General features: G+C 49.2%; 1 protein-coding gene across 1 annotated transcript in view; it reads left to right on the top strand.

Annotated features, from left to right (window-relative positions):
• Positions 1-602: 602 nt before the first annotated feature.
• The window catches only part of CFAP95 (cilia and flagella associated protein 95), a 105,253-nt gene continuing 93,746 nt past the window's right edge, over positions 603-12,109 (top strand). Inside the window, exon 1 of the mRNA XM_045288621.1 lies at positions 603-778. The gene's annotated coding sequence lies outside the window, so the exon portion shown is untranslated. The remainder of the gene's footprint in view (positions 779-12,109) is intronic.

Consider the following 12,109-nt stretch of genomic DNA (forward strand, 5'->3'; position numbering starts at 1 on the left):
GCTGATTGATGGTCAGACATTTTCTTTTTCCTTTTCTGGGCCCTCTGACAGCCCAGCAGCGTTTGTCTCTCCAGCAGCTTCACTGGTACTGGACCTGCTTAGAGACCCAGATTCTCAATCAGGCGCTCTCTAATCAGGAGCCAGCTAGAAGGGCAGGCCTTCTTGTTGGGCCACTGCCAGCACACACAGGCTCTTGGCCACTGGCTACTGTCCCTGCAGGCCCTGCACCAGCAGTGGGCTCCCTAGAACACTGGGTCCTCAGCCGCCAGCTGGGTCAATCCCACCTGACCGAGAGCTGCTGCTGTGTTGGGTTTTCACCCAGTGGCCCCTGCCAAAGGAACTGAGATCCTCTTTGTAAAATCCTTCTTGCTCCGGAGCCAGCACCGGAGCTCCCAAGAGCACCAGGTTGTCCACGGTGACCTGCATCATCTGTAGAAGACTGCCAGCCTGGGAGACAGCTGTGCCCTCTTCTCAGGCAGCCTCCAGAAGCAGCTCTTGGGGCACTGGCTCACGGCTCTGTGGGTCCCGCAGCAGAGAGGAGCCGCATCCAGCACCCGGTCTTCTTTGACCAGCTGACTGGTCACCAACCCTGACTGAGAGCCAGCTGGAAGCCTGCACACATTCCTGGGCCACCTGCAGAGCTGGCGGAGGGAGCACCACCCGAGTGGACTGTGCTCCCACAGCATCACTGGAGCGCCAGAGACCATCCGCTGCTGGGACCCAGTGTAAAACCAGCTGCAAGGCTGGAACGTGGCCCTGGAACACCTGACCGTGGCAGGTCAGGAACACCCATTTACGCTGCTCCTGAAGCTGCCATGGGGCTCCGGGGGCCCCTGGTCCTCCAGCTCCAGCTCTGCCGGGCAGCTGAGGCCCAGCCACAGACACAGCTCCTGGAGGAAGCTGCTCCTCCCCAACCAGGGAGCATCCGCTCCACAGCCCAACGCCTTCACATCCTTTACCTCAGTGTCTTCTTTTAAGTATTTTTCCTACCCAATTTGTAGCCTATAGATTGGTCATTTAGTGTGTTAGTTTAATTTTTTTCAGCATGTGTACTTTTTAATTCATAAACCACGGCGTAACACATAGAAAACAAGCTCCGTATGCACAGGAATTGCAAGTAGGACAATAAACTGCAGAGCAGATCTGCACCTGCTTTGCATAAATAATATATATAGATACTTTAACGACATCTCAGCTCTGACTATGTTAGGAGGCCCACAGTCAAAAATCTCTGGAAACCAGTCCATGCAGTCCAGTCCGGGTTAGGGCTGACAAGAGTCCAGGATACCCAGAAGGGGTGTACACCCCCCCCTTAGAGACCCCCTTCCAACCTGTGATTGCTCCTCCCCCAAAGTGACAGAAGGCCTGCCCACCGGTGGTTCCTCTCTCAGCTTTGAGGAGTGGTCCCAGGGGTCTCCTGCTTGTGGGGGGCTGCTCCCCTATGCTCTGGCAGCAGACAGACATCACCTGAAGAGCACATCTCATCCCAAGGCTGCCCCGGTGGCCCCACAGCCCACCCCAGAGAAATGGCACTTCCAGAAGAGTGCTCTCTTGCTCCCTCACTGGGTCTGAGCATCCTCTTCAGCATCTCCCTGTCCCTCCAGCCCACCTGATGCTCACGCACAGGAGCAGAGCCTACACACCTTTCCATCGCCCCCTCCCCTGTCCCACAGGGTGTGTTCGCCCCTCAGTGTTCCTTTCTGCCTGACCTCCGCCTGTTGCTCCACACCCCTCAGGAGCCAGCTTGCCCCCCCAGGACCCTTTGATCACACCCTCTGCCACCCACTAGGAGAGGACCCCGCTGTAGCCAACACAGCCTTCTTGCTTGTGCCCTTGGAGACACGACTAGGTTAGGACCCGCAGCCCAGTGCCCACCCCACCCTATGAAGGCCCTCCTTGCCTTCATTGAGTTTAGAATGTTTTTCCCCCCATTACTGCTACCACATCACCACAAACTAGGCACACAGGTTTGCCTTTGACGTTAACAGCAATAATCAGTTGTCTGTTTCTCTTAGAACAATTGACATTCTATGTCAATTTTTCTATTCTTTGCAGTTGCCAATTATAGGCTATTATACCACTTACATTTTAATAAGCAGGTCCAGCGACATGCTTATTTTCCTGTGATTGCTGTTCTAATTCTGCATCTTGGATTTGGAACATGTCCAATATTCTTATCATGGACTCAGAAATATCTTCTGTGTACTGTGATTTCCTCCTAATCTTCATCTGAGATTCACTTTTCTTGAGGACGGTTGATGGTGGACATGTGGATAAAAGTTGGATTGGAGTTATCAGGTATTTAAAAAGACATCAACAACATTGTTGTCAATCATCAGACGCAGGTCATCAACACTGGGAGGAACTACCTCATCCCATTTTGTCTCATCACTAGATCCTGTTAGTTAAGTAATAGAGTGCTAACCCTCTTGTAGCATGTCCACTCCCAGCTTGCCTGGCACTGACTGTCCTCTGAGTGACCACAAAACAGGCAGACAGGTCTTGGGCAGCTGGTGAGAAGCATACATATCTGTCCTGTCCTGTGCTGGTATGTGTCCTGTCGATCCTATAATGGACATATGATTCACTTAATAGAATTTTTTTTGTTTTTTTAATCATTTTATTAGGGGATCATACAACTCTTATCACAACACATACACACATCAATTGTGTAAAGCACATTTGTACATTCATTGGCCTCATTCTCAAAACATTTTCTCTCCACTTAAGGCCCCAGCATTAGGTCCTCATTTCTACTTAATAGAAATTTATGTTGCTATGAAAAACCTCCTCGATTAATTGAAATTCCGTTCCAGCCTGCAGTTGCCTTGGCAAAGCATGACCAAATGATTTCTCAGGCTTTGTTCAGCTGGAGACTGGCTGTTCCCCATTCCGGCCCTATATGAGTGATAGGTGATAGGAGGTCCTAATTGTGGAGAGAGGTCCTGGGTGTTGCAAACTGCATATTTTGCTGCCAACAGACAGCTCGAGGGTTCAAGCCAGCTCAGAGCGTTGGAAGAGAGTCCTGGCAATTAACTTCCAACAGCCAACGAACATCCTATGGGTCAGGGTTCTAGTCTGATACAGGGAAGAGTCTAGAGGAGACCAGCAAGCAGGTTTTGCTTGTTGTCTCCAAATGGGGTCACACAGACAGTGCTTAATCCTCGTCAGAATCAACGTCTGCTAACACATGCACAGCCTATGCCACCAGGGATTTCCATGAATAGGAAGCTTATCACGGGCAAGTGGTTTGATTCCCAGGGAACTAAAAACATGCATACAAACAACTAGTGGTAAGTCATTTATATCCATGTTTCCAATGTATTTAAACTAAATTCAGCATTAGCTAAAACAAGTGAATTTCCTTAACTTTCAGCTCACTGGAATGGCATTTTGGAGGGAAAAGAAATGTTCGTGTTGGCAGATGGACATGCTGAAGGGATCTTTGTTAGGCTGACTGGTCTGATGATAGAGACTGGTGGAGCTCCCGGGACTATGGCCCTAAGTTTTGAAAGGGTGAGGAGATGGTGACATTTTCCCTGTCAGCCACTCCTGTGTCTCAACTTTTAGTCAAATAATGGGCATTTACATCTGGTTGCTTGGAGTTTAACGTTTCCTATTCACTTCTTTGCACTTCTTCGGGATCTGGTAAAGCTGATAGAAAAATCTGACCCTATTTCCACTTTCCAAGTTAATCTGACTGCACTTACCATACAGGAAAATTCTGTTCCAGCTACCTGAACTATAATATTCTCACCCTAAGGATATCATGGTAAAAAGAGATTAACATTAATAGAAGTCATTGTTCTCAGCCCTACACTCCATTGGCTTGATGAAGTCAGAAACACCGGAAGGACTCAGTGTGTTGAGGATCAGCGATTTCACATTTATAATGCAGAAAGCTCACTAATGGTTCTACATCAATATAAAGTCATTGTTAGCTGTGGGGACATATCCAGATATCTTGCCAACATATTTCTGATCCAGACTATTAAGTTTCATATTAAAAATATGCTAAGAAGGTATTCATTTGAAAGAACTGGTAAGAAGACAAGGCTTGAAAAACATCTTTATTAAGCGAATTCCACACAAACAACCACCACTCTTGAGAGTACTTTTTTCCAACTGATAAGGACAAAGTCAAGATGTAACAACAACAGGAGTTCATCATTGGAAGCAAAGAAGAGTGAAAATTAAAAACAAAACAAAGATGCATGGAAATAATTAGTCTAAAGGACAAGTGGGCCATGTGAGCCACAGCCTCTATGCCCTCAAGACCAGAAGAACTAGATGGTGCCAGGCTACGCCAGCCAACTGCTCTGAATAGAAGGGCCTGGATAGAGTGAGAAAAATGTGGACCCAAACCCAATATTTAAAGCAAAGACCAGGTCTGAGAGTGGTCTGATAGTGAGTGGCGGAGCTCTTAGGGCTCTGGCCACCCCTGTGACTTTGGCCAAATAACGAACAGATGGATGAAGTGAATTGTAACACTGGGAGGTAGACACTTGTGAGAAAAACCAGTCATGTGAGATCAAAAGGGCAGCGTTTGCCCAGGGATAAAGCTGAGATGGCAGGGAAGGGCAGGAAAGAGTGGCGATGAGAACACAAGCACAGGGAAGAAGCGGGTTTGCATTGTGGGGCTAATGATCAGTGTCAGGATACAAAACTGTGAATTATTGAATGGGAAGCCAACGTGTTCCTTAAGCTTTCCCTTGGATCACAATAAGAAGTCAAACAAACAAACTACACCTAACTAAAGGTCTGAACCTTCTTTGGGGTTTTGAAACCAACTTGAGTTTCTGAGCCTCTATGCCGGTCTTTCCTACCTTCAGTCAATACACTCGGTGTTTCGTCCTCACAAGAGTCCTCTGTGGTGTGATCTGTTCTATCTTCACTTGAGTGATAAGCACCCACAAACCCATCATTGTACAGGCTGAAGTGAGGCACACAAAGCCAATGGGATGCATCTAAACTCGAGGAGATCAGAGTTTGTCTGCTGCGTCCCTTTACGAAGACGGTAAAAAACGGTAGTCACAAGAGACAATATTGCCTAGCGAGCTAAAATAAAGCGAAAAGAGCGCACAACAGAGAACATATTTGCAGACTCAAGAAGGCTGCCAACTTTGCTTAAGGAACTCGGAAAATGTCAAGCGCTGTTTGCTTTGCTGATTTTCTGACGCTGCTGTGGTTGGGTGCGCTGTCAAAGCATCCTGGCTTTTCACGTCGGCGGTACCCATGCTCTGTGGAGAGGCTTGGCTCTGGGCAGCTTCTTGCAGAGTTAAATCAGCTGCAGACACCTGGCAGGCTGTCTGCACAGATACTATGTTGCTACCACTTTATGCACCAGTAAAACAAACAGACAAACAAACAGATGAAGGGAGAAGGCGGCAACATTTTTGGAGCACCACATGCTCTACTTTGGCCAGAACTGAGTTTAACATTGGTCTGATTGGCCCCCTGTCATGTTAATTTCTGCTTTCTTCCATTTCTTTGTCAAGAGGAGGGCTAACCTAGGGGGCAGCACCGCAGTAGCACTTAGATGAGATGCAAATGGGAAACCTATCCGGTAGCACAGTGGGTTCCTTTCTGGCCCCATCTACCTCCTCAATGACCACACCTGTGCCTTTTCCCAGACACTTTCCACCTCCTGCCTCTGCCAACTTCTGCCATCCCACATCTTCCTTCCACATTCTCATCGACCACACCGGAACTGCCTTCAGCTCCCTCCCACTGACTGAACACCTTCCCGTGGGTTTCATTCGATCCTGCCTTCCCCGTAGCTTCCCAGAAAAGGCTGACACCTGAGCATTTCCAAAGCCTCCTCAAACACATCCCAGCCGAATCCTCCCTCTTCCTCGGTTTCCAACCCAGGCTGAGTGCTGACCCCTTCACCTTTTCACTTTCCCCACCTGCGCTACCTCCTGACGCCTCTGACCTCCTCAACCACCACCACTGGACTGTAGCTCCTCCCCTTTTCTCATGCCCCACAGGGGCGCCTGCTACGGGAGGGCCTCTCACCTTAGTCTTGACACCTGAGTGGTTTCCTGGCCCTCCACACCTGGACCCGCACTGCATCCATTTTGTCGCCTTCTTCCCACACCGGTGGCTACTTATGGGCAATCCTTTCTCCTCACTCGCTCACCCTCCTGACTTATTATTTTATCTTGGCCACCTCTTGACCCTCCTGTCTCGTCCCCCATCATACCTGGTAATGGTGTTCTGCCCTTTCCCACCGTCTCATTTTTCATACTGGGGCAGAGCCCTCCCACCTCCTCACTCACCACACCACTGCTGCCTCCCGCCCCCGTCTGTCTCCTTTTTACTCCTATTTGGGAATTCTCTAGGATTCTCCCACCTCTTCAGCTCCCATCACTACCTTGTCTTTCCCTTGATCCCTTCCACCTCTCATTCCCCACACCTGCACCCAAATATCAGCATTACAGCCTCCTCATTTCATCATGGGACTTATCCAGTAGACACAGGCATTCATACACATACCTGTTCATGATACTCACAGAAACACTCCCATCAATCAAAGGTGGACACCACACAGATGTCCATCAACAGAAGAATGGATGACCACAGCATGGTCCATCCATACAAGGGGGTTCCACTGAGTCTCCGAGGGAATGATGTCTTTATGGCAGGGCACGGGGGAATCTCGTTCAGCTAAGTGACAAAGTCATAGCATGTAAGGACATGCATTTCCAGGTAGATACGATACCCCGAGGAGATGAAGCCATGGGCACCGTGAGCTGATCGCTGACTGTGTGGACCGTGGTGAGGGACCACGGGGCAGACTTCCTCACGGGGACTTCAGTGGCGTTCCATTTATGATGACGAAAATGGTCCAGAAGTAGATGCTTAGTGATGGCTCAGTGGGATTGGGAAAGTTCATGAAGTCACCGTCGTGCACACTTTTAAATGATTCACACTTTATTAAGTGAGACATCTAGAGTTAACCTAGTCTAAACTCTAAGGTGAGCTTATAGGGAAAATACTAGAGAAAAGCCAAAAAAAATCCCAGTCGGCTGGGAAAGTTCATGAAGTCACCGTCGTGCACACTTTTAAATGATTCACACTTTATTAAGTGAGACATCTAGAGTTAACCTAGTCTAAACTCTAAGGTGAGCTTATAGGGAAAATACTAGAGAAAAGCCAAAAAAAATCCCAGTCGGCTGAGGTGAGTGAGGGGTCTCCTTCTACACCCCCAGGCTCTGGACGAGGGGCTGCTGCAGAGGCGGTATTGCAAATATCTGGAACTTGGGTGCTGGGGGTCAGAGCTCAAGTCGGAGAACTCGGGGCTACCTGCAGCCCCAGTTGCTGCCGGTGCAGGGCTGGAAACACATGATGCAGCCAGAGTTGGCAAGAAAATCCTCTGGCTCTGCAATAGGCTATCCCTCAGGCTCTGGTGATAGGGCTGGTGGTGGGATCCTGGGGGTGGGCCTGTTCCAGTGGTGGAATAGCACCCATGTGTGGACTGATTCTTAGCCCCCCCCCCCACCCAAGAAGCCCTCTTCTCCCACTGACACTTTTCTCTCCAGGGTCAAAGGCTTCTTGTGCAGCTGAGCCCTAATGTTCTGAATAGGCAGGTCTCATCCAGGTCCGTATCTGGTGCATAGACACCCTGGGTGCCAAAGAGGTGGGACAGACTGTCAGAGGCTGCACCATGACCTAGAGGACAAATTGGGGGCTGGAGCTCAAACCAGGAAGGTTCTACCTTAAGTGACTTGTGGCAAGCGACAGGACATGAAACTGGGGCTGAACTTTCAAAGTTTAAGTTGATGTGTGTGTTGGTTGTGAGAGCTGGTGTGTGATTAAAAACATTAGGAAATTTGAAGTCATTTTTGAGTGAGTCCTCCCCAAACACCCCATTCCAGAGATGAGAAACTAGAGGCTTAGCGATGTCAAGGTCTGCTCCAGTCAGGTGGTCAGGGCCTGGAAGTGCCTGCTTCCTGGGCTCCATGATGCTCCCGTTGAGTTTGCTCCAATTCAGAGGGAAAGGTCTGGTGTAAGCTCACTCCCTTCCCAGCTGGAAGTGCACGGAGCGGACAAACTCCAGGAGGTCCACTCTGTACATTAAAGGAATTTTGAGACTCAAAGTCTATGATGGTCCCAAATCCAGTCAGTCATGGGTGAAACCGTGAGAGAGATTCCCACAGGCCCAAGGCTCTGACTCAGGGAACGTGAATGCAAATGAACAGCAAAAGACTGTAAGGGGGATCTGTCCTCAGGGCCAACAGCACCTCAAAGCCACCCTATCAGCCCATTGGCCACCATCACAGCAGATTGACAAAACGGAAAAAGACCCCTAAGAGCCAGGGCAGAATTGACGCAGGGACACAGCCAGCATCGCCAACTGTTGGCGCTACAGCTGTTTGGGGATGGTCTCTGGCTCTCGCCATCTTAGCCGTCCATGTGCTCAGCCTTGGCCCCAGCATGTCACTCCTGGGAGTCTGTCTGGGTGCAGACACAGGCCAGTGCTTCTCTGGTCTTGCTGAAAGGGGAGCAGTTCAGGAATCAGTCCAGGGCCAGCAGCCGCGAAAGGCTTAATCACTGTGGGAACCAGCCCTCCTTCTGGACGTTTCTGTAGCTGGTCACGACACACATCCTGACTTACAGGGGTCACGGTGTTGGGTTCTGTACGCCGCAAACTGAGCCTCATTTTGGGGGGTGAAAAAAGTCTATTAAGCATGAGGCGGTGGGAGGTGGTGGAGAAGGACAGTGCTGTCGACTGCTGCCTGGGGCTCTGGGGTCCAGAGTTAAATACTAGACCAAGAACTGGATGCCAAAGGACACCTGAGCTGGTGTAAGGTGGAAACAGTATAAAAGACTCATTTCTGATATTCCTACAAACATGTGAAAAGTCATTTTGTACAGACGTTCTGGCCAAAGTAGGAAGGGAATTTGGGGAGGCCAGTTACTGTGGGAGGGAACTGGGGGTCCTCTAGAGGGACATCTCCGGGAGGGAGTGGGGGTTTTGTATGGTGGTGAGTGGGCCAGGACCCCTCTGACCTTCTCTGGACCCTGGATGGAGACCCTGATGCCTGAACTCACCCAGACCCTGTGCCAACTCTGCCTGGCCCTTTCTTGGGTTGGCTGGTGAGTTTGCATCTGTCCTCTTCCTGGGCTATCTCTTGTTGGCAGCTCTGCAGAGACAATGCTTTGAGTGGGTTAAGGAGGGGTGAGAGACCCCTCTGAGCCTGCAGCTTCTCTACCTTTCAGGCCTTTGTGCCTTCTTGGCCTCTCAGCAGCTACCACTGCACCACCCGTCCCCAAGTGCTGGGTAGACTGGCCTTGTGCGGTACCATCTGGCTCAGACCAAGCCTATGGACTGAGGAGAGAACTAGCCACCTCTGAGCATTGCAGCAGGGTCCAGAAAGAGCCGAGTCAGCACAGGGTCAGTTGTGGCCTGGCAATGCCTACAACTAGGACCATATGGTGACTGCCCCAAACAGGGCCATCTGGAGCTCAGAGAAGATCCTACTGGGGACTTCTGGCTTGATGTGTCCCTCCTTAAAGACCTGGTCTAAACTAGGAAGCTCAGGTCAACACTTAGGGTCCAGCAACCTATGTGATGGGAGAGGGTGTGGCTTCAGGGATATGAAACAGATGTCCCCCTGTGACACCCAATCCCCAAGGCACCCAACCTGATTGTCTAGCCCACCCACCATGCCATTCTGGGTCACATTCAACCCCCTGAATCCGGTGATGACAAGGGACCATGAGGAAGGAGCTGGGGAGGGGGTCCCTCATTGAGTGTCAGTCCACCATCTTCCTCATCACCCATCTTCTCAGGCCATGCAACCCTTCCTTCTTTGGCTGCCACCCCTTTCTACCTCTCTCCTAAATGAAGCCTGCCTCATCCAGCAATGTTTTTAGAATTATTTTTTAATTTCTTCCTGTGAATTAGGAAGGGGTTTATAGATCAGATCATATCTCCCAAATGAACCAACCATGCCTCACCCAACAATTGCTGATTCATCAGTTCTGTCCTCTTTCCCCGCTGCCCCACAACCAAGGACACCTAAGGAAAAGGCTTGGCAACATCCCAGAGGCAGTATATTCTCGGGGAGTGGGCAGGGGCCTGCCCAGATGGGATCACAGTGGTGGCCTGTTCTAGACTGGGGAACTCTGGACCATCCTGTGGTACTCTCTATTTCTTTTTGCCCAGTGGCCAGCATCTTCAGGGGTAGGAGTTGAGACTACATCTCAGTCTTCCTACAAGGGTCAGATTCCTTGATTTCTCAACTTTGATTCATTGGAAAATTCAACACAGCAACAACGATACTTGTTTCTAGTTGGAGTGTTTGCACTCAAGTGAGCTGGGTTGGAGGTTGCCTCTAGAATGCGCATGCTTGGTTACCAAGGTTCCAAGTTCTATGTGCCTCGTCCGTTGTCAAGGGTGTGCAATCCTCGCCTTGCTCCTCGGATTTATGGCCCAACATCAGCTAAGACACTCCCAACAGTTCTTCTGGGATTTGAATGCTCACTTTTTCCCGTGCTACCCTCTTAGCTGTATAAATGACATCAACTCCCCCAACAGCACCAGAGGAAGGTTTGGGGGCAGCAGAGCCCCAGTTTTGAGCAGACAGACAGGGCTGGCTTCAGACAGGGCTCATCACTATTAACCAACGTGTGGGAAATCACCATTGATATTATTGAAAAAGGTATTTCCAATGGTTTTGCAAAATCTATCATGCCATCTCCAGCATAATTTTCATCACGAAAACCATGTTTTCCAGCAACTGATCCTTTTTCTGCCAACATTCTCATTTCCGTCACCAGGAATGGTTGGTAAAAATCTTCAGTATCTTCACCTTTGGCATTAGTGGTTGGGGTGCAAATTTGAATCACCATATTAACTGGTCTTCCTTGTATGGGTGTGGCTATTATCCTATCACATATGGCACTGTCCTTCGAGATCGATCTTAAATGTTCTTTATGCTCATTGTGAGATGCCATCTCATCTACTGTCATTCCTGTCATAGTAAAGCATATGCATGTCTGATTCAAAATGACCAAACGGTCCATTTCATCTCACTAATGCCTGGGACATCCATCTTCCTGCATTCTGTTTCCATTTTGAGAACTTACAATTTTCCTAGATTCATACTTTATACGGTCCATGTTGCAATGTGAATGCATGTTTATAGCTTTTTCTTCTCATTTTGAGCCTTGCCCCATAAGCAAATACAGGCCGTGAGGCTTTTCTCCACCCATGTCATTCAGGTCTTGTGTTAGTCTGGGAAGACTAGAGAAACAAATCCATAAACACACATTTGTATATAAGGGAGAGGTTTATGTACAAGAGGAATTGAACATTGATAAAACATCCCAACCCAGTCCAGTCCAAGGCCATAAGTCTGATATTAGCCCATATGTCTGATACCAATCTACAAAGTTCTCTTTAGACTCACGAAACACATGCAATGAAGCTGAATGCAGGACGATCACAAGCCAGTGGGTAGGAAGTCTTTGGGTCCAGTGGCGTTTTAAGCATCTCAGTGCTGGCAGGGGTCTCTCTGTGACTTTTCCAGCTTCCGAGGTCTGGTTATGTCCATGTGGCTTGTCTTCTGCAGTGTCTCCCAGGCAGTAGCAGAGAGAGAGAGAGGTGTCTTCTGCCTCCAAGGAGGAAGTACTAGATTTCCCAGAATTCTCAGGAGAAGGCCATGCCCACACAGAAGTTTCATTGTCTATCTCCAGATTGACAGCCTAGACTCCACCCTTACACTCTTAATCCTTAAATTGACACCAGATTAGGTAACTACCACAGGTCTACTCTATTTTGAGGAGGCAGCTCTTCTTCAGTCGTATTTTGAGTGCCTTCCAACCCGAATAGCTTATCTTCTGATGCAATATCAGACAACATTCCGCCATTATTCATAAGGTTTTCAGTGGCTAATCTCTCAGGAGTGCATCACTTATTGTTTCTTCCTCATCACCCTGCCCGGGAGAAAAGCCCTCTTTCTTGGCCCCTCAATGAAGTTTCATCTGAGTCTGGTGCCAACTTGTAGCTAAGCCTAGCTAGAGTGGGGACGTGTGGGTTAGTCAGTGTCTGCTGAGGAGAAAGGGGGAGTTGTGGCCTCCAGGGCTGTCTGGGCCAGTC

Source organism: Echinops telfairi, unplaced genomic scaffold, assembly GCF_000313985.2.
Source record: "Echinops telfairi isolate 266 unplaced genomic scaffold, ASM31398v2 ScPeMD7_22;HRSCAF=79, whole genome shotgun sequence".
NCBI classification, from domain to species: domain Eukaryota; kingdom Metazoa; phylum Chordata; class Mammalia; order Afrosoricida; family Tenrecidae; genus Echinops; species Echinops telfairi.